At 30.3% G+C, this 26,522-nt stretch overlaps 1 protein-coding gene across 1 annotated transcript in view; it reads right to left on the bottom strand.

The window, feature by feature from the left end:
- Positions 1-26,522, bottom strand: part of LOC105153215 (uncharacterized) — a 258,749-nt gene that overhangs the window by 182,671 nt on the left and 49,556 nt on the right. The window contains exon 2 of the mRNA XM_087404953.1: positions 9,624-9,669. The gene's annotated coding sequence lies outside the window, so the exon portion shown is untranslated. The remainder of the gene's footprint in view (positions 1-9,623; positions 9,670-26,522) is intronic.

Raw genomic sequence — 26,522 nt, 5'->3', positions numbered from 1 at the left:
TTCTAGAAATTCTTCTAGCGAATATTCCAATTGTCAACATTACGCTCGAAAAGTATAATACATAATGTTGTTTACGGAGTTCGAAGCTGCATATCATGATAAATCAATTCTCGAGAAAGCACTCCAAGTTTCTAACGTAGTGAAGATGGATACGTATTCGAGAAAAACTAGAGTCACAGGCACAATAGGATATCGGATATTTTGCAGTAATTTATACACTTCGGTGTTACTCAAAATAAATTTAACAATGTAGAAGTCGCACATTAAATTTATTTACTAATAAATAATCAAAAAAATTACGAATATGCACATGTTATATTGTATATGTGATATATTATAAAATAATTTATGATTATGAGAGACAGAGAAAGACAGGAAGAGAGAAATTTAGAAAGTACGTCGAATTTTAATTTTCGAATTTAATTTCTATACAACAATTTACCATTTGATTTTAATAAATAATTATTCATATAAAAATTAATAATAAAATTAATAATAAAAATTAATAATAAATAATTTTTTGCAATTTAATTTTCGTTTATCATGAGATGAGCAGAACATAAAATAATAAATCTGGAGCACATAAAGTAATTAATTATGTTTAACGAATCGGATTATGAAATTATAGCAATCAATTACGTAATTCCAAACTTTATATCACTCTTATACAAACTTTTATATAAAATGTATTCCAAAAGGAAAGCTAATTTGCTGAAACTTGTATTGCTGATACTGTGTATTGTATCCATACTGATTTTTCATTTTCCACATAAAATTAGACCATATAGAAATCACAGATTACATTATTTCATTGGATTTATATACAAAGTATAAAGGAACGTAGAGCATAACGGGATATTTAATTGTTTGAAGAAGAATATTTTATAACAAATAATGCTAAATTTATTATGTTTTATGATACAAACGGTTTTATTACTATGAATAGAACAAAAACACTCATTGAATTATAATGTGATAATTAACCTTTTAAATATTTCAGTTTAAACAGAGATATGTTTGCTCCGTTTTGGCCCATCTATGAAACAAAATGGGGTACTTTTCTTTTTAGGCAAAACAATGCATCTTTTTCCCGTTTCTCTAAAAAATATTATTATACTCGTTCGAAGTTGCGAAAATAATAATGATAGAAGTAAGAAATGTTTACTATATGATGTTCTTTTATTTTAAATAAGTATTAAAAACGGATTATTTAAAATTAATGTTATTAATATTTATAATGCTATATTATATTATATTAATTGTATTGTTGTACTTAATACCATTGTAATGTTAAGTACAATATAATTAAAATAAATTTTTTAATTAATTTTATAAAATTAAAAAATTAAATTTAAAAAATAAAATTTTGCACAACAAAACCTAATCTTAATAATTCAACATTATTTTTTTTAAAGCTCTAATATTTCATAGGATCAAAAAATATAATTGTTAATAATTAAATTATTTTAAAAGAATTACGAAAACAACCTCGATAAAATAATATATTATTACGTATAACACAAGATATATTATATATATATATATATATATATATATATATATATATATATATATATTACGATAGTTCTATTTTTTAAAACGATTTGTTTTCTGTATAAACTTGAGTTTTATCCAAACAATTAAATAAATCTACACATACGTACCTACATACGTAAGTACACTAATGTTTACTTTCCAAACAGATATGTAAAGGAAAATTATATTTCCAAGGCTACAGATAAATTAGAAACTAAAGCACATCAGTACGTTAATATGGATTAGTTTAACGTTGCTCGTATCCATATCATTGTTTAATCTTCTACTTAATAAGGAACTCCTAAACTCATAGACCCCATATTTTCTATGAACTCGAGAAACTTAACTTAAGCTAACCTAATCTAATATAATCTAGAAGAGAAACGAGGAGATAAATCTATATAACGATAAAGGAAACTTAACTCATCTTATACCGAATCACCCATCATAATATTTCTTGATCACAAATTTGACTATTATATGATTCTTTTTTATTTTTCTATTGTAACTTTGTTCAAAATTATATTACTCAAATTTCATAATAATGCATGAATTCCAACAATTCTATTTGTATCATTTATCCATCAAAACACAAAACAAAGATTGCTAAAATTGCATAACGATCAAACAACATAATGTGATCATTCGTAACTTTGCAATCGTAAAATCTAACTACACCGTGATCTCTTACGCTAATTGTACTATTGCCAAAACAACAACAGCAATGCATTATGTATTACGTACGTGGGTTAATTGTATGAGAGTACAAGTTATGACTCAATGTACATCGGTTACGACCAATTCGTTTCTGTAGTGCTTCGCGGTTTCCTCATCAACGGGCAAAGTGCATAATTAGACAAAACGAACGTGTATAATCAATGGAATTGTTGGCTAGTGTAATTGACGCGATTGAGATGCATTTGCATATTTTACGAGATTGTGCATATTAATTATCATCAGCATATATTCCCATACATCATTAAATTCGGTCATTGTACTATCTTATACTCTTGATACAGTCTATCCACGTCTACATCATACATTTAGCTTAAACATGACTATGTAATTTCAAATTTATGTTGTAACACGAAATATGCGTATATATGGTAGCCATCACAGTGATAAAAATCGAAAACTATGTCATGTAAAAGTACTCTGATATCCAAGTGCCAAACTTAACAACTTAAAATTAAGTCATTAATATGCATTGAGTTATCTTTACGTGATCTACATGTTCCATTCCAATAGAATTCAAAATTAGATTTATGCCTTTAGTATTCAAATGTAATCTTAAAGAAGCATATAAATGAGAATCGAATGTGTCATGCCAAATTTACACATTTAACTCAAACGTCACAAAAACCTTATTTATTTTTTATTATATATATAATACATAATTTGTGTCACAATCATATTTGAAGCTAAATATACGATTACAATATTAGGTTCAAACTTAATTGAATGTAGCTCTAGAAAACATGATTCTTTATTGTTTTTTTTTTCCAAGATCTAGTATAAAACTAAATATAGCATCCATCAGTTTGAAAGTTTCTATTATTTACTGCGATATGATTTGTAATTAGGTTCACAATTAAAATATAAATAAAAATGAGAAACATAAACAGATTAAGGAATCTTTTAATTTTTCTTTCTCTAGATCCGATAAAATTTACTACCACGGAAGAATTAATAAAAGAAACTTTAAAAACAATAGATATGAGTAAAAAAAACTTCAGTACAATAACCGATATTTCATATTACAAAAAATGATGAGACTATTGTATGCTTCCAATTTTATCGAGGTTCACCGAAGTGTTGAAAACCCGTGAGAAAACTTCAATCAAGACGAATTCAATCAAACAAGAGAACTTTTAAATTGCCCATGCGGATTGATCGAAAGATATTAGTAATTTTACGATACTATCTTATCAAATAATAAATTCTATAATAAGTCTTTAATTAAAATAAAAAAACATGATTTTTTATTTTAATTTATTTGTATGTTATTTTTTACTTTAAATATTATTTAATTTCAACGAACTGTTAGTTACCATTTCGAGGAATAAAATGTTTTTTTATTTATTAAAAATTATATAAAAAATACAATTTAAATATATAGGTACACTTCTATCATTTTTTTTCAAATAGAATTTATAATATAAAATTACAAAAATGTAGACAGATAATTTTATCAAAAATTGTGAAACTCTATTATAAAAAATTAATTAATGAATTTATTTTTAATTAATTTTTAAAAATATTAAAAACTACATTATGCCTTTATAAATATATATTCATAGTACTCAAAAAAATAATTTTCTTTCGTACAATTTCCGAATATTCATAAGCAAGACTAATAAAATAATAATTGTATAAAAACAACATTACAAAACTAAATAAAAATATAAATATAAATAAGTTTTAAGCCAACATTTATAATCCGTTCTTGTATTTAAAACCTTTATTCTTATATTTAAGACGCTTTAGGTATATTCTTAAGAGGCCATAAGTAAATCACAGAATCATATTAATATCTTATGATATTATTTAAGAGGTCTTAAATATAAGAATAGACTATAAATACCAGTCTTAATCTATCCGAAGAATTCAAATAAATCTAATTATAAATAAATGTTTATATTGCTATCCGAATATTTTTAATGATATCAAACTTCAAGAAAAATATTAAAAACGTATCTCTAAATCCTTAGATGGCATAAACGAAGGAATATTAACTTTTGCCAGAGAATAATCGTTTAGGAAGGAGAAAACATTTAAAGGACATTAATTTCACGATTCCGCATGCGCAGTTTCGGCTTCAATAAAAGAAAATTCTTGATCTAGCGATGTCGCTTTGTTCGATCGTTGTAGAACGAAATGGCATTACTACGACGATTGCAGATGACTCCATTTTATAATGATGGTTATTAAGAACGTTGCCAACAATTTCACGGGCTATTGCAATGGACAGTTTGGGAAAACGCGGAGTGACCCTCATAAATCCAATTCCGGAAATCGGCTACGTAATAATACATTTTATTTTATCGAGCTCGCTTTCGTATCACGAGATGTTATATCCGTACTACATACTACGATATGTATCCACATATGAACAATTACACAGTGGACGTCACTTGTATGTATATGACGGAGCGTGCCTCCCTCGGAAATAGGCCGGTCTTGTCGGCGGTGGCAACAGTAAATTGCGGTGCCGCGCGCTTAACACTGTTAACGGACTACGACTTCGTTAGTCACCGTCGTCCGCTTAACCTCACTGGTGACACTTCTCCAGTGCACCCAAAAGCCCGTTGCACAAGACTGCTCTTTACCGCGAAACCAGCGTGATGACACGGTAGAACGAAACCAGACAACCTCGAAAAAGTAGCCGCAAATTCATTTAATCAATGATTCATAATAATTGAAAGAAATATAGATTTGAAAAAATATAGATATAATAATATTTTCTCCATATATTTAGAATAAAATAAAAAGATAAAAAATTAAAACGTACCAAAATCGAAGATAATTCTATCAATATCGATAAACATATCGATAAAATAAATAAAGCATCTTTCTATTCGAAAAAAATCAGAAACAAATTAAAAGGAGGCAATACTGTGGTTTTCGAATATCAAAGATTTCAGATCAAATAGATTTCATCTTATTAATAAAATATGTAAACAAATCGATGGAGAAGCGCCACTATTGTGAGGAGGTCACGAATTGCGGCACGATCGACGATGGCGCGATCTAACTTTGATCTTGTTTCAGGAACGGCCGTGGATTTCGAAATTGGAATTCTCGGTCAGATAGCACGTACGATCTCCGGCTCCATTGGTTAATGCAGTAATACCCAGCAGGTTGTGGATTCATCCGATCGGCTTGTATACACTAACGTACACATCGCAATGTCGACGGTATAATCGTGGAACGCGGAACAATTCCTCGCTGTGGTATCTATCGTACAGCTGTGAGAATAATCATTTCGTTATGCTGCAGAAATACCAACGGCCTTGCGGCCGTCATTCTCTTTTCACAGTTCTCTCATCATACCTTTCGTCCACGTATACACGTCTCCATGTATCCGCCATTTGTCATGGAATATTATGCATCGCGCGACCACGCGTACTCGACCGGCATAAGGAACACCGATAGATACTCGAGTTTGGATATTACTTGTGTTTTATCGCCTCGCGCGGTCCACCGAGTTCGAGAGTTAACTCCGATCACGCTCGCGAGCTCCCGAGCGGAGAGTTAGAAAATCGCTCGGCTGACTCTCGGGGTCTAATGCACGATTTACCGGCGGACCATGCGGAATCATAGATTATAGTTAATATCCCAGAATTGAACTTCGATGATAAAGAAATGTCTGTATGACAATCGTTAAACTCTCTTTAGTGGCTTGGAAGGATTTAATATTAAAAATAGCGCTAAATTTTATTAGTATGGTTTTAGTCGTTCAATATTGTAATGATAATTGACACATCATGAAAAAAATATATCTATATGGATAGAATTTTTAAAAAAGCAAGCGAATTATTTCCTAATTTTCATGCTAAAATTATCTTCCCTCGTGCACAATTTTTACATTCTAAATTTCTTGCAGCAAAATCTCACTCCAAGAAAATGAAAATACAACCACCTTTCACTTCTTGAAAAAAAGTGACAATTTTCATTCTTTTTAGAGTAAATTTTCACTTCGAAGAAGTGAAATCTCACTTTTTCTGGTAAAATTTTACTAAAAAGAATGAAAATTGTCACTCTTTTTCAAGAAGTGAAATATTTTCATTGTTGTTCAAGGGTGGTTGCATTTTCACTCTCTTAAAGTGAGATTTCACTATAAGAAATTTAGAGTATAGGAAATTGATAAAAAAAAAATTGATGACAAATCTTATTAAATTTCTAAAAGTAAATAATGTTTCAATACTCTTAACGTATTTACAAAAATATTATATTTTAAATTACAATTTATTTTCTCCATTTTTTATTTTTCGAGTAAAATATGTTCAAGGAAAGTGCTCATCATCTCTTATTTCGATGCATCGATCGAATTGCGGAAAAAATATGTCTACCATTTGAAAACATTAATATTTATCTAACAGCCGCATCAATTGCACGTGTACGCATATGTGAAATGCATTATGTGAAAAAGAAATTTTAGTCTGTAACGATATTTCTCCCGGCTCACATTTACGCCGCAATTAATGGAATTACACACAGAAGTTTCATCTCGGCTTTAAGCGTCAGACGTTCATGCCGCACATGCAGGCGGTCATTATCCAACGGGATTAAACCGTCCGTCGTTGCTGCACGAATTAATCGGTTAAGCGGGATAACGTCTGTATGTATTAATGCATACGGAATTCGTTACGAATAATATTCAACTATTTTCTTTCACGACTGCCGGTAGCAGCACTCATGCTAATAATCGTTTTAATTAAGCGATATATTCGATTATGTATTTCATTCTGTAACACATTACATACTATGTGTATTACATCTAACAATTATAAATTGTATACAATTATAGAGAGTAACATACGCGTGCGCACATATGTGTGTTTATGTGTATGCATATGTGTGTGTGTGTGTGTGTGTGTGTGTGTTTGTGTGTGTAATTCACTGTGCATTCATATAAAGCTTGCAACAAATGGCGACATAATTATTGTGTGATCGGCTTTTCAGAATAGCTAACGGATTACAGCATCAGATTACGCGACCCTCCCGGCACTCTCTTTTCTATCCCTATCGTTACTATCGATTGCCGACTATTTCTGACCAACCTGTACGAGAACATGGAGATTGCACGAGACCACAGAAAGAGAGAGAGAGAAAGAGAGAGAGAGAGAGAGAGAGAGAGAGAGAGAGAGAGAGAGAGAGAGAGAGAGAGAGAGCTAAAATGCATAAGCATAATGTATCCATCGCGGTTTACACGTAAATACAACGCGTGTAGGAAGTTGGATGACATGAAAATGGCGGGTACCAACATTGCGGATTTCGCATTGGACAATCACATGGACTCTAATCAAAACGTGCGACATTTGTTTTGCATGTATTGGAACGAGCCAATCAGGCTGATGAGACGAATGATATACAAACGCTTGCGTGCCACGTATACAGAATGTCCACAAACTTCTTTTTGCGAAAGATACGCGAGAAACGTATACTAATCAGTTGATGTAGGTTTCAATTAAATTAAAATTGAATTTAATTAAAATTAAGTTACATTAAATTTGCCTTTCCATGTTAAAATATTAAGTAAAACTTACTACTTACAATTCAACCACTCGACAAGCATAATGAATCGCAGAGTAATAGTAAATATAATATATTAATTAATAGACTAATTTATCAGAAATAATAATTAACAGGAAAAATTTATAATAGATACTAGATTTTAAATATCACACTATATGCAAAGATGTATTATTAATTTTAAATATTGTTAAAATCAAAATCAAATATTATAATAATTTACATTAGAAATAAAGTAATAATTATGTTTGAAATTTTTAAATAATAGATAGCTGTAGTTAGTCGTCCTCCGGCCGTAAAAAACAGTTTTCGGATAACGACTTATTATTTGCTCGAATAACATGCTATTAACGTTTTTAACTTTATCATATATCCTAAAATAATTTCCATAATAACTACATTAATTAACATACATTTAATTTTGTTTCTGTTTTAGTTTGATTCAGACATATTGTATATATGTTCATATATATGTTAATTCTGTATACCTATTTTGTTTTTCTCTAATCTACTTCTGCTCTACTTGCTCTTATATTCCGTGATATATTTTTTACTAGATTTAGATCTTTATTATACACATATTTAAGTTTCGTATTATTATGTATATTATATGTAATATTTTCTTGTGAACATATATTTATAATCTTGGATCTTGATATATACTGGATCTGATCCTTTTGAAATTACACTTGAAATAATATAAAATGTGAATACTAAACTATTGTATGTTTCTCATTTTCCGAGAGTTTCTGTATCCTATTCGAACACAAAATATAATCGACAAGACAAACTGATATTGTGACAATAGAACGTCAAAATAAAATAAAAATCGAATGCTCGCCATTGTACACTTTTGTATTTCCGTGAATGATTGTGTGGTTCAACTATCGTTAGTGAATTAAATGTACATACAAAGCCACGGAATAGAAAAAGTATGGAAAAAGGGGAAAAAATTCGTAAATAGGGAATACACTGTAATAGTTTGCCACAGTTAACAATACACCATTTCGAGTTTCAGTAACATATAATCCCTACGATAAATTGTATAAAGGACATAATTTTATAACTTAAATGATAATAAATTTTATAAAATGATTCATAAAAGTTTTGAAATATTCTGTATATCACATTTTAAATATGTAGATATATACTAATCCCAAAATATTAATCCTCCAAAGTTGACGGAGGGTCTATTGAACCCATTCAATTATATTTTTTATGTAATATCTGCATATTTGAATTATTAAAATATATTCAGTGCGGTAATTAGCAAGATTGAAAATACATGTTTTCAGTTGATACAGTACCGATCACTCCAACAATACTGCAGCAACATTCCACCTACATTGCAGTAACATTACACAGGTTGGAACAATGTTCGTACATATAGGCTTCTGTGGATATAGACAAACTGAAAACTGGTAATCGATCTTGTTAATTACCGTACTGAAGAGGATTCAAATCTAGAATCAAAACGTCTGCAGTTAACTTCATTTGATGAAATATAGTCAAATTGTTTGCGAATTATACCTTATCGCCTTATGAATATATAATAAAATATATAAGATGTATAAATAAATACTATTTAATAAAATTTAATTAATTTTAATTTAATTAATTAAATGGATCTTATACGACGTCAGTAACTATTTTATATATTTTGATTAACTTTGAGGAGTTAATGTATTACTCTCATCTTTAGATTTTTACCCTCTCCAACTCTTTCTAACAATTTAAAAATAACTAATTTTTTGGCGAACAAAACTACAGTTTGCTCTCAGTTACATAGTACATATATAATTCACACAGTTTCACATTAATTCATTACTCACCATAATGATGTCCAAAGGGGTTGCGGTGATAAGGCCGTAAGTTAATCTGAAAACAAAAATTTAAATAATTTTTAAATTTATTATCAAAAATACGTAAAATAAATCATTGTTACGTATACAAAATAAGTGAATAACAATTAATTAAAAGTAAAGTTTTGCGATTAATATTTATATAATCATTTAATGATAGAACTATGACAAATGTTTATATTCGTCAGCACGATTATTATAATGCTAAATCATTAGAAATAAATAAATGATTACAACAGCGAATACGAGAGATGAGTAAATAAAATATTTACCAATCAATACTCAGCTTTTCCAAAACTGTCCATTGTTCCAAGCACACACGTATACACACGCATACAAATCGATAGAGAAAACATAGTTAATTATGGTCATTCGGCTAATTACTGACAATCACTTACGTGATACCGCCGAATTTACTATACCGACGACTCGTTTTGAAATAAACAAACAAAGCGAAATGGAACGCAACGATTATTCGCCTCTGGCGTTCGATAACGTTCCATCAGTTCCATGTTCGTTACGCGCACTCGAATGTTTCTGCGCATGAAAAATTCGAATCGCGAACAACTTCATACCAAAGCGCCGGCGGTGACGTCACATTCCGAATCTAACGGAAAACGAAAGGGACGACAACTGCGGAACATCGTTTAATTGCCATCTAATTGACATCTTATTCCGACATTCCCGACGTGCGTCGACAAGCGTACAACGATGAAATGTCCGATAAACAACGCGGCGATAACGGACACTCAGTGTATCGGAGAAACTAAACGCAGAGACTAATCGCGCCGCGCGTTACGTACGATCGCACACGCAACTAATTTCACACGATGCTAATTTCACGTGCCACACACACACGACGTTCGTGTCTCGTTCGATTCAACGTCGCTCTCGACACACGTTTACGGAGTTGAGTCTCGATCAGGTAAGCGCGATACGATCCCGTCGCGTCGTCATCTCGCAATGAAATGAAACACGGCCGACGATTGGACTGACTGAGAACAGTTGACTGACACTGAAGGTGACATCGCACGACGCGCGACGCACTAGTCAGACGAAAAACCGTTGAGCCGCGTGACGCGCCAGTGACGCGTGAGCATTGTAATAAAATTGTGACCGCTACGTGTTGCTCGCTTAACGTAACTCAAACATAATAACGATGGACGGCCGATCATCGCCGCGTGTCTTAATGCGATTAATACATCAAACGCGCTCGGCTGTTCGAACGATGTTCTCGATGCTTAATTAGGCACACGATGCATCTCTCACGGTGGAGAGTGACGCGCGATACGCCGCTCACACGTATTCCGTCCGTCGGATAATTAATCTCATTTACCCTCGGTAATCGGGAATTTTTTACCCATTGTTTTTGTGTGCTGTGCATACGCGCGAACTGTAGCGGTGAAATTATAAATCGGTGAACTGGCTTTTTCGACACTCTGAATGTAGCGACTGGATGAAACGACAGCGAATTTTGCTAATTTCGAGTGAACGCAGTAACGTTTCAACAATGTGAATATATTCACACAACAGTGAATAAGGTATCTATTAAGAATATTATAATGTGTGTAACAGGATGAAATTATTTTTATTAATCTCTATATTTATGAGTGTAGCCAAGAAAAGGCAGAGGGGAGGATAAATTAAAAATGAACAAAATAATTACAAAAAGATTATATATTCATAGATTGTGCTTAATAAGTATTTACAATGTTAATTTTAGTAAAGGAGAAAGAGAAAATTATAGAAAGATTTTCTAAAACTCTCTCTCTCTCTCTCTCTCTCTCTCTCTCTCTCTCTCTCTCTCTCTCTCTCTCTCTCCTTCTCCCTCTTCCCTTCCTCCTCCCTCTAAGAAAGTTCAAAGAATCAATTTTACAATTTTAAGAGAAAAATAAAATAAATTAGTAAATTAAATATGTATGTAAATAAAATAAATTAATAAATTAAATATGTATTTTATGATATACCTATCAGTAATTTATAATTAAAAATAATAATAAAACAGAAATCCAATAGTTATTCTTCCTCCTCTTTCTAATTTAGAAGTTTTAATTCTAATTTAGCCTCCCTTTAAACAAAATTCTAGTTACACCTATGATTATATTAATTACATTACTCTCATTTAAAAAATGTTACATCAAATATAATTGTGATCTTGAAAACATTAGTTAAAAAGCATTAAAAAACTGACAAAATTATTAAGCAAAGAATAATTCTAATTCATTTTTTTAATGTAATACCTTTTATAATTTATATCATAAATTTTCCAAACTTTATCAGTGATATCGAAGGAGATCGCAATTATCGAAAAAACACATGTGTTTGTTACGAACATTAAAGTTGATTAATCAAGGCAAATTAATTACGTTTCATCAAATCCATGGATTTCATCTAAACAAAATAGAGCTCATCACAATCTACAATTTATGTCTAATTCAGGATATACTGAGTGACTAAAGCCGCAGTGTACATCGATTTACCATCGTGTATTGATCTACAATTAATCATCAATATATCGACCAAATCTTTTGCACGTTAAGCCAAACGAGAGGGGAGATTATAGTGTCGCGTTAATTGGAGTACGGCAAAGCTGTTTAAGTTTGTAGGTAGAAGGGTCTTTCATTATAGGTACTTTTCCAAACCCATTCATGTCACCATAATAGTACGTAACAAGCCAACATAACGTATATTTAATTGTTTACGTAATAATTTGCGATTGGAGCTTTCCAACGTTCATCCTCCTACGTTCTTTCACTGCATTGAAAAAATTTACTAAATCTTAATACATATTTTTTTTAATAATATGTAAACATTAAGTAAACATTTACAGTAAACAAATATTTACTCGATAAAAGAATTATAATTAAATTAATTAATAAAAGAATTATAATTAAATTAATTAATAAAAGAATTATAATTAAATTAATGATTTTTGTATCAAATAAATATAACGTTTATATTTAGTAAATATTTATTTAAAACTATTCAAACAAATATTTATTTCTTTTCAGGGTGAAAAAGAAAAAAGTCAAACAGCACAATGGTCGTGATAACATCTTATACAGCACAGTCATTCCAATATTCCAGCGATATTACAACGTCCCTTAAATATTGCAATACCATTGGAAATATTGCAGCAATGTTACTGCAAGCTTCTATGCTATATGAGATGATATTATGATTTTTGTGTTCTATACTTAAGGTATATACAATTGTGATTGCGTCTTCGCAATTATGCCGGGAATGAATGAGCATCCGCGTGGGAAATGTCCGAAATGATGAAGCAGTAGGTAAATGGCGACAGCGCATCCAGGTCTGTGAGTACATTTATTTATTATACTGGCGGGATTAATTGTTCGTTTGTGTCCGACGATTTATCATTATTGCATTATAACGATGGTGCTTTTCGGCGATTACCATTATTTCTCAATAGGTACGCTTCTTTGCAAATTGAATAATGAAGAATAAAAACTTATTCACTTATTTTCGTTCCATTAATGATGCATCAATAATTTTCTTGCTCTGTTTTGAATAAGTATAAACTGATATAATTCTTTTAACTTTTATTCAGATTTGATAGAAATTGCTTTTTTTGTTAACTCGATTTTATTCCATTGTAAACAATGATAAGTTTTAGAAGTTATAATATTACTTTTTTTATTATTATATTTGATCTAAATCGAGAATGTGTTTCACGATTGATTTACATTTGTTCAATTTTGCTCTATTTTGCACAGTTTTTACCTTTATTGTCTTTACGTACATATGAATCCGATATGCCTATAAATTGTATTCACAAAGGTTTAATAATTAAGTTAAGAGACAAACGCGAGAGATAAAAGTAATTAAGTCAATCAAGAGAAATCTGGACTAATCAGTTTTTGAATAATTATTTTTAGAAAAAAATGAACGACGATTTTGAATTGTATAAACATTGTACGTTATAATACACTTACATCTCTCTCTCTCTCTCTCTCTCTCTTTCTCTCTCTCTCTCTCTCTCTCTCTAAATATTACAAAAAATATTAAATACATCATACAAATAAGTTATTTAATTTTAAATAAAGCAATGAAACTGTGACTTAGCCCCATGCTTGAAGTTGATTGTTCGGGAGGGGGAGGGGAGATTGCAATAATATATTCTATATGAATAAAACATATAAAAAATATAGTCTTTATTTTAATGTCAGTAGTGGTTTATGTATATTTCAAGAAATTATAGTATCGATACAATTAAGATAATTATTTTTATCATAAACGTATATAATTTTTTTTTATTATAATTTCTATACGAAAAATGAAAAAAATATAATATATCTAAATGACATATTATATTTATAAATATATTCTTTAAAAATGTATCTATCTAAAGAGATTAAAATTAGCTATCACTTAATTCTCTGTTCATTTTGGTCTTCCTCGCATATACGTTATTAATAAAAGAAATTATATTTATAAATTTTGTTACAATAATGATTAATTAACTGCAATAAAAATTATTATTTAAGGTATATTATTTTGTGCAACAAAAAATCACGAACAGTACTGCCAAAAAAGAAGATAAGAAAAATTTACAATTTCATTTTCTTAAAAGTCATTATAAGTATAATATATATGACGCTTTTTTGCAGCAAACCATTTTGCACAGTACTTTAATATTACAGTAATATTATAGTAATCTATAATAAAAAGAAGAGAATGCTGTACCATATACTGATTGAATTATCAGTTTTTTAACAATCGATCTTGTATGATAACCAGTCCCGATTTCTTCTAATATAGATATAATATTAATATCGCAGATATCATCCTACTAATAAATTCTATTCGTCAGAACGGACGTTCATAAAAAATTCATAGATCATAGCTGAAATATCGCACAATTTTTGGGACAATTTAAAGACAAAAGTGAAGACAGGCTTAAAGGAACGGTTAGAGTTCAACATTTCATTTCGGTAAGCACGAAAGGCTCGATCGAACAAAAGTATGATGCACGAGCGAGATCAGTTTTCACAATTCTTTGGAGCTAGAACAACAAATTCTCCTCGTTTCCTGTCTCTCCTTCTTTCGTCACAGCGGTTATTGCAACGAGAATACCTGTTATCGTTATATGATGCGGAAAAATTGACTGGGTACCCTCCTTCACCATGTTTTTCTTTCTTTTTGCCTCGTGGATGGTGACACACGTCATTTTCAGTATAGAAATATTTTCTTATCACAAGCAGACTTTCTTTCTCAGAGAGATTTTCACAAGCATATTTCCCTTTTTAGAAATATTTTTTGCTTGCTTTACACTAAGAAAAAAAATTTAGTGCCTTCAGCTAGCACTTTTTATGACCGTAACCAAATATTTATATAACAAAAAATTAATTATATTTTCTCAATATGTTTTTCAATTTTTTAAATAAAAAAATATTTGTTTATATCAATTAAACAGTTTAGTTAGTATAAACAAATATTTTTTGTTATTTAAAAAGCTAAAGTATATTAAACGAAAGCAATTAGATTTTTTGTCATGTAAACAAAATATTCTTGCTATCAAAAAAATGTCTTAATAAAATAATTTTGTTGAAGATACTTTTTTTTCTAGTGACTTTTTACTTTATGCTACTTTATTTTTTATTTTCGCTTCGTATTTATTTTCAAACATTTTTTATATGCTAAAATAACTTATAAAGATACATTCGTGATTATTTGTTCACAATTGAGGTTTTATTTAAAATCTTTGGTAAACATACATATTACAATATAAATTTTATTTTAATATAATAATATATTAAAATAAAATGTCTAATATACATTAACGGTAACTTTAAAAACGAATTTGTAATCTATTAATTCTAAAATAAAATTATCATACGATTAAGTAAGCAAGACAAGTTGACAGAGAAGAGTCCTCGGAAAATATTTTTCCATTTCACGTCAACCAAATATCTCACGCACTCTAAAGCCCCATTTTATCCGGGACGTTCTCAACTGCGACTCGCAGAGCATCCTGGAGGAATTTAGGGTGCCGTACACGTTCGTTTTTCGTTAACCCATAAAATCTCGTAACATTCGTGGAAGAAATAGCCTGTTATACGGACTATCGTCCCAGGAAAAAATGTCAGGCTAGTTCCTGTCCAACGACCAGCAGTATGTAATGGATTAACCTATTTTTATGTAATGCGTCACGACGTGTCACACGTGTCACATTTGCATATCGTATGTGTCGCCGCGAGTTTCTCATAGATAGGGAGTGCAATCAATCAAATCATGTTGAATCTCCGGGTTTTTCCTGCGGGAACGGAACGTATGGATGGCTTGATTTAAAAACGAATTATATTGAAACGCGTCGAAAACATTCTTTGAATTTTTGGCAAATATTCGAAATCGAAACTTGTATGAATATTTATTTAATTAATTCTTTTGGCAACATGTTGTTTTTTTTAAACATGTTTTTAACATATAAAAAAGCTTTTATATACGTATACATTTTTTTTAATACTTTAACGCTTTATAGATGCTGTGTGCTACTTGAGAATTAATATTTAACTAACAAAATTAAAAAACATAACATTTGAAAACTGATAAAATCAAATATTCAATAAATTCTATGCGCTTTTACATCATGTTATCATGTCATGTTGTGTCGTCCTATATACACATATATATTTCTGGAACATATACAAACAAATCTTATAAATATTATGAAAAAAGAAAAGAATAAATGCAGGAATACAAGTTATAACTACGTCGATTAAATCAACTCACGCAAGTAGTGATAATATGTTTATTCTTGCTTAAATCTCAAATAAAACACATGTAATTGATAGGGAATAGAGAGAGAGTGATAGAGAAGAACCATTTAACGACTGTTAGTACTGATCGAATTAAATGTAATTGAAAGAATATAAAAAAACGGTATTATTGCAGTTTATTACATGTTTCAATACTTCACGACACAGATTTTTTTACGACTCGTATATTATTTTGCATTGGAATGGAGAGATGGACGGACTTCGGTAATTAGTAGAATTTAAAAGTACCTTTCTTTTGCTATTCTGCACCATTCACTAGGCAATTATCGGCAAATAAAATTACGCGATTGGTTAATTTAAAAGCTCTTCGCTCCATTTTGTTTTTTTTTGTCTTACATTTAATCTGCGATGAAATTTCGATAACGAATGATCATCGAGGAACTAATTTCGTTGTATTCCGCAAGTTTTGCTCTTGTGTATGACTAGAGGTGTTTCGTTACACATCATCTAACTAGGGGGTTGGGTAATCACCCGCTTTACCATTAACGTAATTATACTCGTATAAAAAGGTACGCCGAGATAAATTATAAGCTATCACTTTTTTATTAATCAAAATTTGCAAATCACCGGAGTCAATTTACTATGTAATCTCTTGATTGATACGTTCAGTATTACTTTTACTTTCTTTCGTACTTTTTACCGCAACTCGAAATTGTACAATAAGTTGCTTCTTTCTTTAAAGAAAAGAATGTTAAAAACTAGAACACATTTTTACTAAATGCACACAAAAAAAAGTACATTTTATAAAGGAAGATATAGCTTTCATTTTTTGCGATCGATTTCGGAGAATTTTATTTCTACATTTTCTTATATGTATTTATTTCATGCAGGAAACGAAAAATTATCATAATAATAATAATAATATACAGACACACACACACGCACGCGCGCGCGCATACGCACAAGGAAAAATAACATTGTGTCAAATAAAATTAATAAAGTCCTTATTCGTCATTATGAAATTGTCAGTTTTGCTTCAATCATTTAAACACTAATTCAGAATTGTTGACCCAATTCTGTTTGCGAAAAAAGTTATACTTTTCTTTTCTAATACAAATAAATAACGCATTAACTCATTTATTACTACATAAATAATTTTACAATATAATATTATGTAAACAGTGGTTAACAAAAACTAAAAAGTTTTGTCTATTAAAATTATTATATTAAAATAGTTCAATTATTGTTCCCATTTTCATGGCTCACTTTTGTAACAACGCTTTATATCTTTGTTGCCTCTTTTATCTTTTTCTTGAACATTTTTGAAAAAATATCTCTATGTCCATAATCCAGATGGGGGAAACGTCCTGTACACTGTATACTCCGACAATATATCAGAAATTTATCACGTACGCGAAAATGCGCATATATACGAATGACAGGAAATGCGATGGTACCATGCGTGAGCCACGTGGCATTCCGTTCCTCATGGGAATTGTATATTTTCCGGTACGCGCAACAAAGCATTACTTCACATAGCACAGAGTACACTTCCTATTGTTCTGTTCACCCCCGCGTAATCTGTTTCTCCAAAGACCAACAGTAATGTCGGTACGTAATGTGGCTCTTTCGTATGCAACGCATGACTGCCGCTGTCACATCGCGCGAGATATTTTCTGGAATTTCCAAGCGAAAGCGGAACGCAGATGAACTTACGCTCTGATATCGTCACACCGAGTACTGGCTGCAAGAAAGCTAGGTCTGTACTATACACATAATAATTCGCATTCCAACCGCGAGACAATGTGTCCAGCCAATTCTCATTCACCGCGATAGCACCGCGATTATCATCGCGCGTCGTGGAAACTAGAAAAGTCAGCGAACCTTTGAAAAATCGGGCGACACGTCCGTGGTATCGTTCTTTCAGATCCTCCATTTCCCTTTATCTACTCTCTTTCTGTTTCTTCACATTGTAGAGTTAGATGGTTTTTTATTAGCTCATGAACAATGGCTGATAAGATTTGTTTAATTTATAGCTGCTTGGAAACAAAATGGAAACGAAATCTCTATACAGTTAACATTTCATTCTCAGAACTTCAATATTATTGAAAGAGTTTTGGCTCTTCTCCAAAGAATTCTAAAATTCTAAAATTTATTTAAAAAGAATTGATAATTAAACATAAAAATAATATCCAAAGATATATAGGATATTCTTTAAGTTTTTGTTACATAAAAGTCGATTAATATATTTTTACTTTAGTTAGAAACTAAAGTGATGGTTAAACTATTAAATAAAAAGAAATTTAAGAAGTAACAATGTAATATATATTTATGTTCCAAGAAAACTGAACGTGAATTTGAATCTTTTATTTTTTAGGAATGCATTAAATGCTACGAAACTAAATCTTGATCGCTCTGTGGAGCAATCTCCCCTTTCGAGAGTACTGCAGCAGCTTCAACGCGGCAAAAGTTTTCATATTTTAGCTTCGAAGAAGTCCTTCCACAATCGAAATAAATTGCGTCCACAAAATGCATTTTCGTTGTGACGTCGCCGACATTGGCTGAGAGATATTTTCTCGAATGTGAAAACTTTTGTGATGCCGCTGCAAATGTACTCCTCATCAGAAATTACGTCAGAAAGCACGATATAATTTCCCTATAGGCTTCAATCAATTAGTTAATATATTATATAAATTATAATAATATATTACACAAATTAAATAAGTTACCTGTTAAAAAATAGACTAAAACATGATTTAAAAGTTTATTAAAATGTTTTATATAATGTAATAATATATTTTATAATATATTTATACATATTTTATATATATATATATATATAAAGCCTTGATAAATATTACATATTTGTTAATTTATTGAATATCTCGTTTCATAATTTTTAATTATTTTTTTGCCAAAGATTTTTAAAAGATTTTTTTGCCAAAAATTTATTTTTAACTGATTTAAGCCATAAAGAAAGATCACATAAAAAGATCTTTAATATATAATATATAAATACATCTTATAAATCAATGTATTTATTTCTGTCTCAAATTGTTGACAACATTGTATTTAAAAATTCAGATGTTTTTCAGATGTTTTCATTCTAATGTTTTTTGTTTTGTATAAAAATGAATTTGATTTTTTTAAATATTTATTAATGAACTTTTTGTACTTATGCCAATTAATTTTTTACGAAACTGAATTCGAAACATAGATACCAAATGCATTGTTATTCTTATTTTAATTTTTTTCAGTTTAGTAGTTTCTACCATTTTAATTTTTAGTTAAAATTTTTTTAAGTAATTAATTTAGTGGTTAATCACATACATAAATAATTTGTAATTATATAATAATATTAAATAAAAATTATTATTTGTCAATTCATTTAAATTTGATTTTTTAAATTGACCAACTTGAAAACAACTCAATTAATAGATATCAATCAATGTCACTGTCGATTATATTTATTAATAAACAAAGATCTACTAGTATAATCCGTCTATTATCTATTGTCCATGTTTGTCACTTAATCGAATCACTTTACTTTATTAGTTTCAATTAAACTGCAAAATGCTCCCTTATGACACACAGGAATGTCAAATGCCAGAATGGGGAAAGGTGCCGTGGAATTTAGGGTACAATACCACAAGTTAGAGACGTTAAAGAGGAGTATCTTAAAGCAAATAGTACATTAACTTCTCTTTCGTAAACTATCAACGTACTTTAAATAAAAGAAACTGTCGGAATTGTTTTGAAATAAAATAAACTGACGTAAAGAATTCATAAATTAAAAATATAATAAATTTCTTTTTAAAAAGAGAGAATAAAATTCTCTTTTTCTCTTAAGTTATGTAGAATAATGTTGCATTAATATTCAATAAACTAATGCTTTAGTAAATTAATATTGATTTACTATTCAGAATTATTAAGAATATGTTTTTTATGTTAGAGAGAGAGAAAGAGAGAGAGAGAGAGAGAGAGAGAGAGAGAGAGAGAGAGAAGAGATTTTATAGTGTGTGTTCATGATGATATTATTAATATAATAGTAGACATTCCTATTTATATACTTTTTTACTAAAATCATCGTCTATATTTAAAAATTATAAAAAATCTGTTAATATTTTTCTGTGATAATTTATTATATTTTAAAATATATTTTTTTAGGAAATTATTTTTAAAAACAGAATTAATTTCTGCTTTATTTCTCTCTATTTTTCTCTGTTAGGAACGAGCAAATTCGTTCGGTATTGGCGATCGCTTTCCAATTTTCTTCTCTCTACTACGAATACGATTGCTACGTGATCAGCAGAAGAGTAGGCATCGAAAAGAAAGATGAATGCAAGTCTACTGATCGAACCTTTTTACGGCGATCGATCGGAGTCCATTGCAACGAATGCGAACGATACTCCGTTCGCAGCACAGAATTTCGTTCCTTTTCACGCGAAAGAAGCCCAGCTAGAGAAAAAGATATCTCTTGCTTACACTAACCAAAAAACCTCGAACAATCCGTAACGATCACTCGAGAGTCACACTCACCTCATTTCTGACGAGAAAAACACATGGCATCGATCGTAAAACTGCAGTGTGTACCATCTTTTTCTCTCTCGGACACGGAATTCGTTGCTTTCGTAAAGCTAGGCGAAACGCAAAGAAAGACGAGGAGAAAGTTTACTCGAGCGACGGTTTTCCGCAGGGATCACGGGGGTGGCTTTTCTTTTCGAGATCCGCGCGAGATCCTCGTTCTTGAAGTCTGGAGATCTACGGCGCCACTCCTTTATCTCGAAATCAAATCTTCAAAGATAAGGCTGTTTCTGCAGACTCGTGATCTCATGTATCTCGTGCATGAACCAAGATACCACGTCGAAGTCTCAGCAAAGTCGAATTGAAGACGCAACCTCACAATTCTCATGATATGAACACTGCCAAGTTTTGGCAGCAAAATAGTAAATAGCTTCTTTTAGAGAAAAGCAATCATCAAATCATTTCTTATAAAATATCTAGCTTTCGTTATGAAAAATATTATGATAAATTCATACATTTCTCTAAACCGAACAGAATATACAATCACAAAACTAATTATCTAGACATAGATAAGTATATCTAGACTAGATATAGTGCATCATTATATCGACGATATTATTCTTAAGGCTGTTTTTTAATTTAGTGTGACAACACTAATTTCACAATTAGTTATCCAAATACAAATATAAACTATTAATGTCATGATGTGTGCGTAAAATCACAATTTTTAACACTTAGACAATAGTTTGAACCAATCAACGAAATGGCACACAATTAGTTTTGTGACTTAAGGCAATTTCAAGACTTTGTTTGTAAAAACAGTCGATAAATTAATCTTCATAAAAACACTAGAAAAATGTATATACAGTCATAATGCATGAGTATACAATAGTGCACTATACGGACAATTAGTTCGGGAATTGTGTATTCCATTAAATAATAACAATTTGCTTCTTTTATTTTTGATATATTAAAATAGTTTTTGAAATAAAACAAGATAAAGTTCCAATTATTTAGTCTCTTGAACAAGTCTACATGTATATAAGTGCCACTTTAATCATAAAAATTTCAAATTCTATACGTTTTCTTTACATGAAATATATTGTTATTTTTCTATGAATTTCTGCCATTGCAATTTACGCTCGCTTGTTATATTATGTATTATGTATTACAAATTCTCAAGCGTCAAACAATTTCGGGACCATGCAATAACCGCAATTCGTGTTTTCTTCCAATGTAAATGTCGTGCGCGTAACGAAAAAAAAAGTGGCAGTAAACTGGTGACAAAACAAAATTGCAAAAGACCACTACGAAACGTCTTTCCTCAAAGTTACCATGTTATGTAACCACAACGCGGAGAAGCAGTAAGTGGAAAATCTACTTTGAGCCGCGCCGTGAAATTCATATGCAGGTGACGGCGCGAAATTCGCTCACTCGCTTCGCGACGTAACGCTGCGAAGAGGAAGCTGTTCTCGCTTCGTTCTTAAAGAAAGAAATAGCCGAGAGTGTCCTGTTGCCCCCGCTGTGCTGCGAGCCTTTCCCGCAAAAGCTCTGAGAACTCCGGATCTGAATTTATTCTTATTTAAAATGGAAAAGTTTTCAAGCGACGACGACAGCGGCAGCGCGCTCGAAAATACGTAATTTCGTTTCGTCGGTCTGCGAAAAGATGAACGCATGGTGGGATCAGAATTCGGAAGGATAGTAGAAAGATGAAGACAGAATGGAAAAAGATAGAAAATTCGTTCTTACACATTTTTACGAACTGTGGAAATATGGCGGCGAAAAGCATTTGGAGGGAGAAGCTTTTGCCGTCCAACTGTCCTCGATTAAAAATCGGATTTATTACAGAAGGAGATAGTTTAAAGCGTAACTTTTAATCTTCTTGGAGCTTCTTTAATACGTAGATATATATAATGATAAAATTTATGGGAATCGACAGCACACGCGCTCTATTTAAGGAATGTATTTTCTTCGTACGTTTAATATTTTTCATGTCTATGTTAGTATAAAAGATATTAATACAAAAGATATAAAATCGCCATTTTTAACTACCTGCAAAACATTTAACAAATTTTTATGAATGTTTATATGGAAATAACTATTTATTATTTTTTATCTTCAAAATCATTCATCTTTATTAAAGTCATTGAATTGTAAATTACGTTATGTGAACATTTAAAAAAGTTAAAAAAAAAATGCATGCTCATAAAGTATTAAAATTACGCATAATATTCAATGATATTATTCCATTTATATTCTTAGTCATGTAAAAATAAAATGAACTCATATTGGATTATGACTAAAAATTTGAAAAGATAAACATGCAAAATCAGTTCTTATTTATTTTATAAACTGAAATACGTTTATTTAACGTAAACTAACTATAAATATATATGAAATATATAAATTATTAAATATATATAAACTAAATATAAATTAAAAAGTAAAGAAATCCTGCGTGTATTGCAATCATGCATCAGAGGATACTTCTTGTCAAGGAGAAAAGTTTTACCGCAACATTACGAAAGAAAAAATATTAGCATTTTGATAAGCATTCTATATTCAGATAGATTCCTTTGTAGCGTCATTATAAGTAAGCAGTAAGAAGATATGATAAGAAGATATGAGATACAAAATATTGAAAAAATAACAGCTCTGAAAAATTTAAAATACAAATTTGTAAAACTTTTACATAGATGTATAGTACTGTGTTATGATAGATAACGATATATAGAAACGATAATAGATATAAATAAAATAATAATTCTTTCCTAATATAAAAGGCTAATTAAATTAATACACACATTGTCATAATAATATTGTCGTATTCAAACATTAGTAGAGTTTTTTTACAAGTAATCGTGAATAACATTTAATAAAATCTCTATAAGACTCTGTTAAAATTTAATGTTTCTTCTTAGACCAAGATTATTTTATTTGTTTGAATTACTATATAATTTATATTTTATATGTTTTTAATATTTACCTCAAGTTTTAATATTATGGTACTAAATCAGTATAAACAATACTATTATAATATAATATAAATACTATTAACTTAGATTTAAATTCAAGACTTTTTAGAATCTAATTTTAGAAACTATGGTAGATGTTTATTTGCATTCTCTCACATTTAAGCAATGTATATATGGACTACACCAATGTTCTAGCTCATTAGAAATGACGTCGTTCGATTGCAATCATAATTCGAATAATTTCACATGGTTTCAAATTAAGCGGTAATGATGCACCCAAGAGTCGATCGTCCGCGAGATACGAGCGAAGCGACAGCCGGAGCAACATGAGAATCAAGAGGAATATTCCGTATCGTCGTTGTCTTTGTCGCCACCCACCGCCGTCGCCGTCCTAGATTCCCTTCTACGCGTACTCGATTACAGTCTCCGTCTCTCGCTGCCGCGTTGAATCCCAATAGCGAGATTTTAGTGTATACCACATTCGCGATGTTCGTTCGTCGTGTTACCGTGAAACGTGTTCCGTATACGATGCCGCTTAAGAACTTTCGCAAAAGTGGCCGATCTAGCACTAAGTGCTTCTACATCTTCAATCGATGAGAAGCAATTCTGAGACTCCCCTGAAAAATGAGAAAAAACGATTCCATAATTCTTACTTGCCATCAATGCCACCTGCTTTTCAATTGATTCCAGTTGACTCCAGTGATTGACTTCTCTGATATCCCTTACATTATTCAAACTAAATTCGGTTATGATTTTGTTTGAAAAATTATTTTAAGTTTTAATATATAATACATATAAAATCAGAAAATAATTAATATTGTAGATGAAAACAATGTGTGATTTTTCAATGATTAATAATAAGGTAATCTTGAATGACTAAACATTTAATAATTATGATAAAAACAATAAAAATAATTATTAATATATAATAATTAATGTTATTATGATGTTAACATTACAGAATCATTGGAATTTTTATTTTTTGATGCTATTCAATCAATTTAATCAATTACATAATGCATAACTTGCACAAAATGCGATTACATTTTGATCGAAAATCTATCTATTGGAAATCTAAATCAATTTAATATACATAGAACTCGAAGAACTTTATGTGTGTCACTACAGTTAAATAACAAATATAAAAGAAAATTTTTGATATGAATTTTATCATTTTATTTTGAGATCAATTCCTCCAATGTGTCTCGTTATGTCTTCATATGACAATAAATATTATATTTATAACAGAAACATATATCCGAAATAAATTTACATTTTTTTATTTCTAATATTAATTCACAATTACTTAATACTAAACTTGTATTGTATCAAAATTCAGGTTTTTATTCCTAATAGAACTATAATATTATTGTTTCGCGCAAAAACATTAAATTTTCCCTCTCATTTGTGTACATTATAATATTTTGTATCACTAAAATACAATTTAGAAATATAAAATCAAAATAATTATGTTTTGCTCTCTTAAGGTAAAATAATTTTTTATTTTTCAATATTGAAAATTTTGCAAATTATAAATTACTTACATAAAATCAATTATCGAGCATTACATTACAAATTAAAAAATGTTACTTAATTAGACAACCGCGGAAATCATAAATTTGAGCAACTCATCTCCTCTTAGAAACTTTCTAATCTATTGCCGATGCAATCTTCCTTAATGTTTAACGGAAGTGAACTACGTGATGTAGTGGTCGCGGTGGTTAGAGAGGGATGCATGGTGAGAGTTCGCACGCGACTTTAAAAATAAAGTTCGGAACGAGGAGACACAGTCACCTACCGTGGATGAACCACGAGTCCCTCGAGAAATCTTACTACACACAGGAAGGTTCCGCATTACATACTGATGTCAGCTTCATATCGGACGTTTGAGTTAATCGTGAAAAGAATAACTACCGGCTCGTGATAAAAAAAAAGATACTATAAGATGTATTAACATCATACAATTTCGCTTGCTTATACAAGGAGATTTATCCATGAATACTTTAATATACGAATTCTCTTTTTATGGTTAGCTGCTTCATTCGTTCTACTATGAAATAACTATGAAACAACTATGAAATGACACTTAATTTCCATTGAAATTATAGAATATATTAGTTCACTTGTGCCTGAATATAAGAGCACTTTAGCGTATCGATATGTGAATATTGTGTTGAGTTAGATGCCACGCTTGTCGCAAGAACGACAAGCAAACCGGTGGGTGGTTCATCCTTTATCGAGCCAAGGGGAATATAAGTCTTCGTTTCCTCTGGGATGTTATACAAGGGAAATGTTTTACATTATGAAAATCTCTATTGCGAGACCGAGAAAACTTTCGAAGCCAGATGGTTGCATAGGATGTTTGATACTCAATGTGGCATTCTTGAAAGATTAACATGAAGAAATATAGGTTAATAATACTTCATCCTGTTTCGATGACGTAGCTTATTAATTATTTGCGAATCGACCCCATTGTATTTTCCACATAAAATTTAATATTTAAATATTTAAATAGGATATATGAATGTATATAGCATTTAAATATAAATATGTAGACATATATATAGAAACTGTGAATATTAAGATAAATGTACCTTTGTACGTTTATTCTCAAAATTTGCTGTTCTATC

This window comes from Acromyrmex echinatior, chromosome 3, assembly GCF_024713525.1.
Source record: "Acromyrmex echinatior isolate Ae372 chromosome 3, ASM2471352v2, whole genome shotgun sequence".
Taxonomy (NCBI): domain Eukaryota; kingdom Metazoa; phylum Arthropoda; class Insecta; order Hymenoptera; family Formicidae; genus Acromyrmex; species Acromyrmex echinatior.
This window is presented reverse-complemented; position numbering and strand designations above follow the sequence as displayed.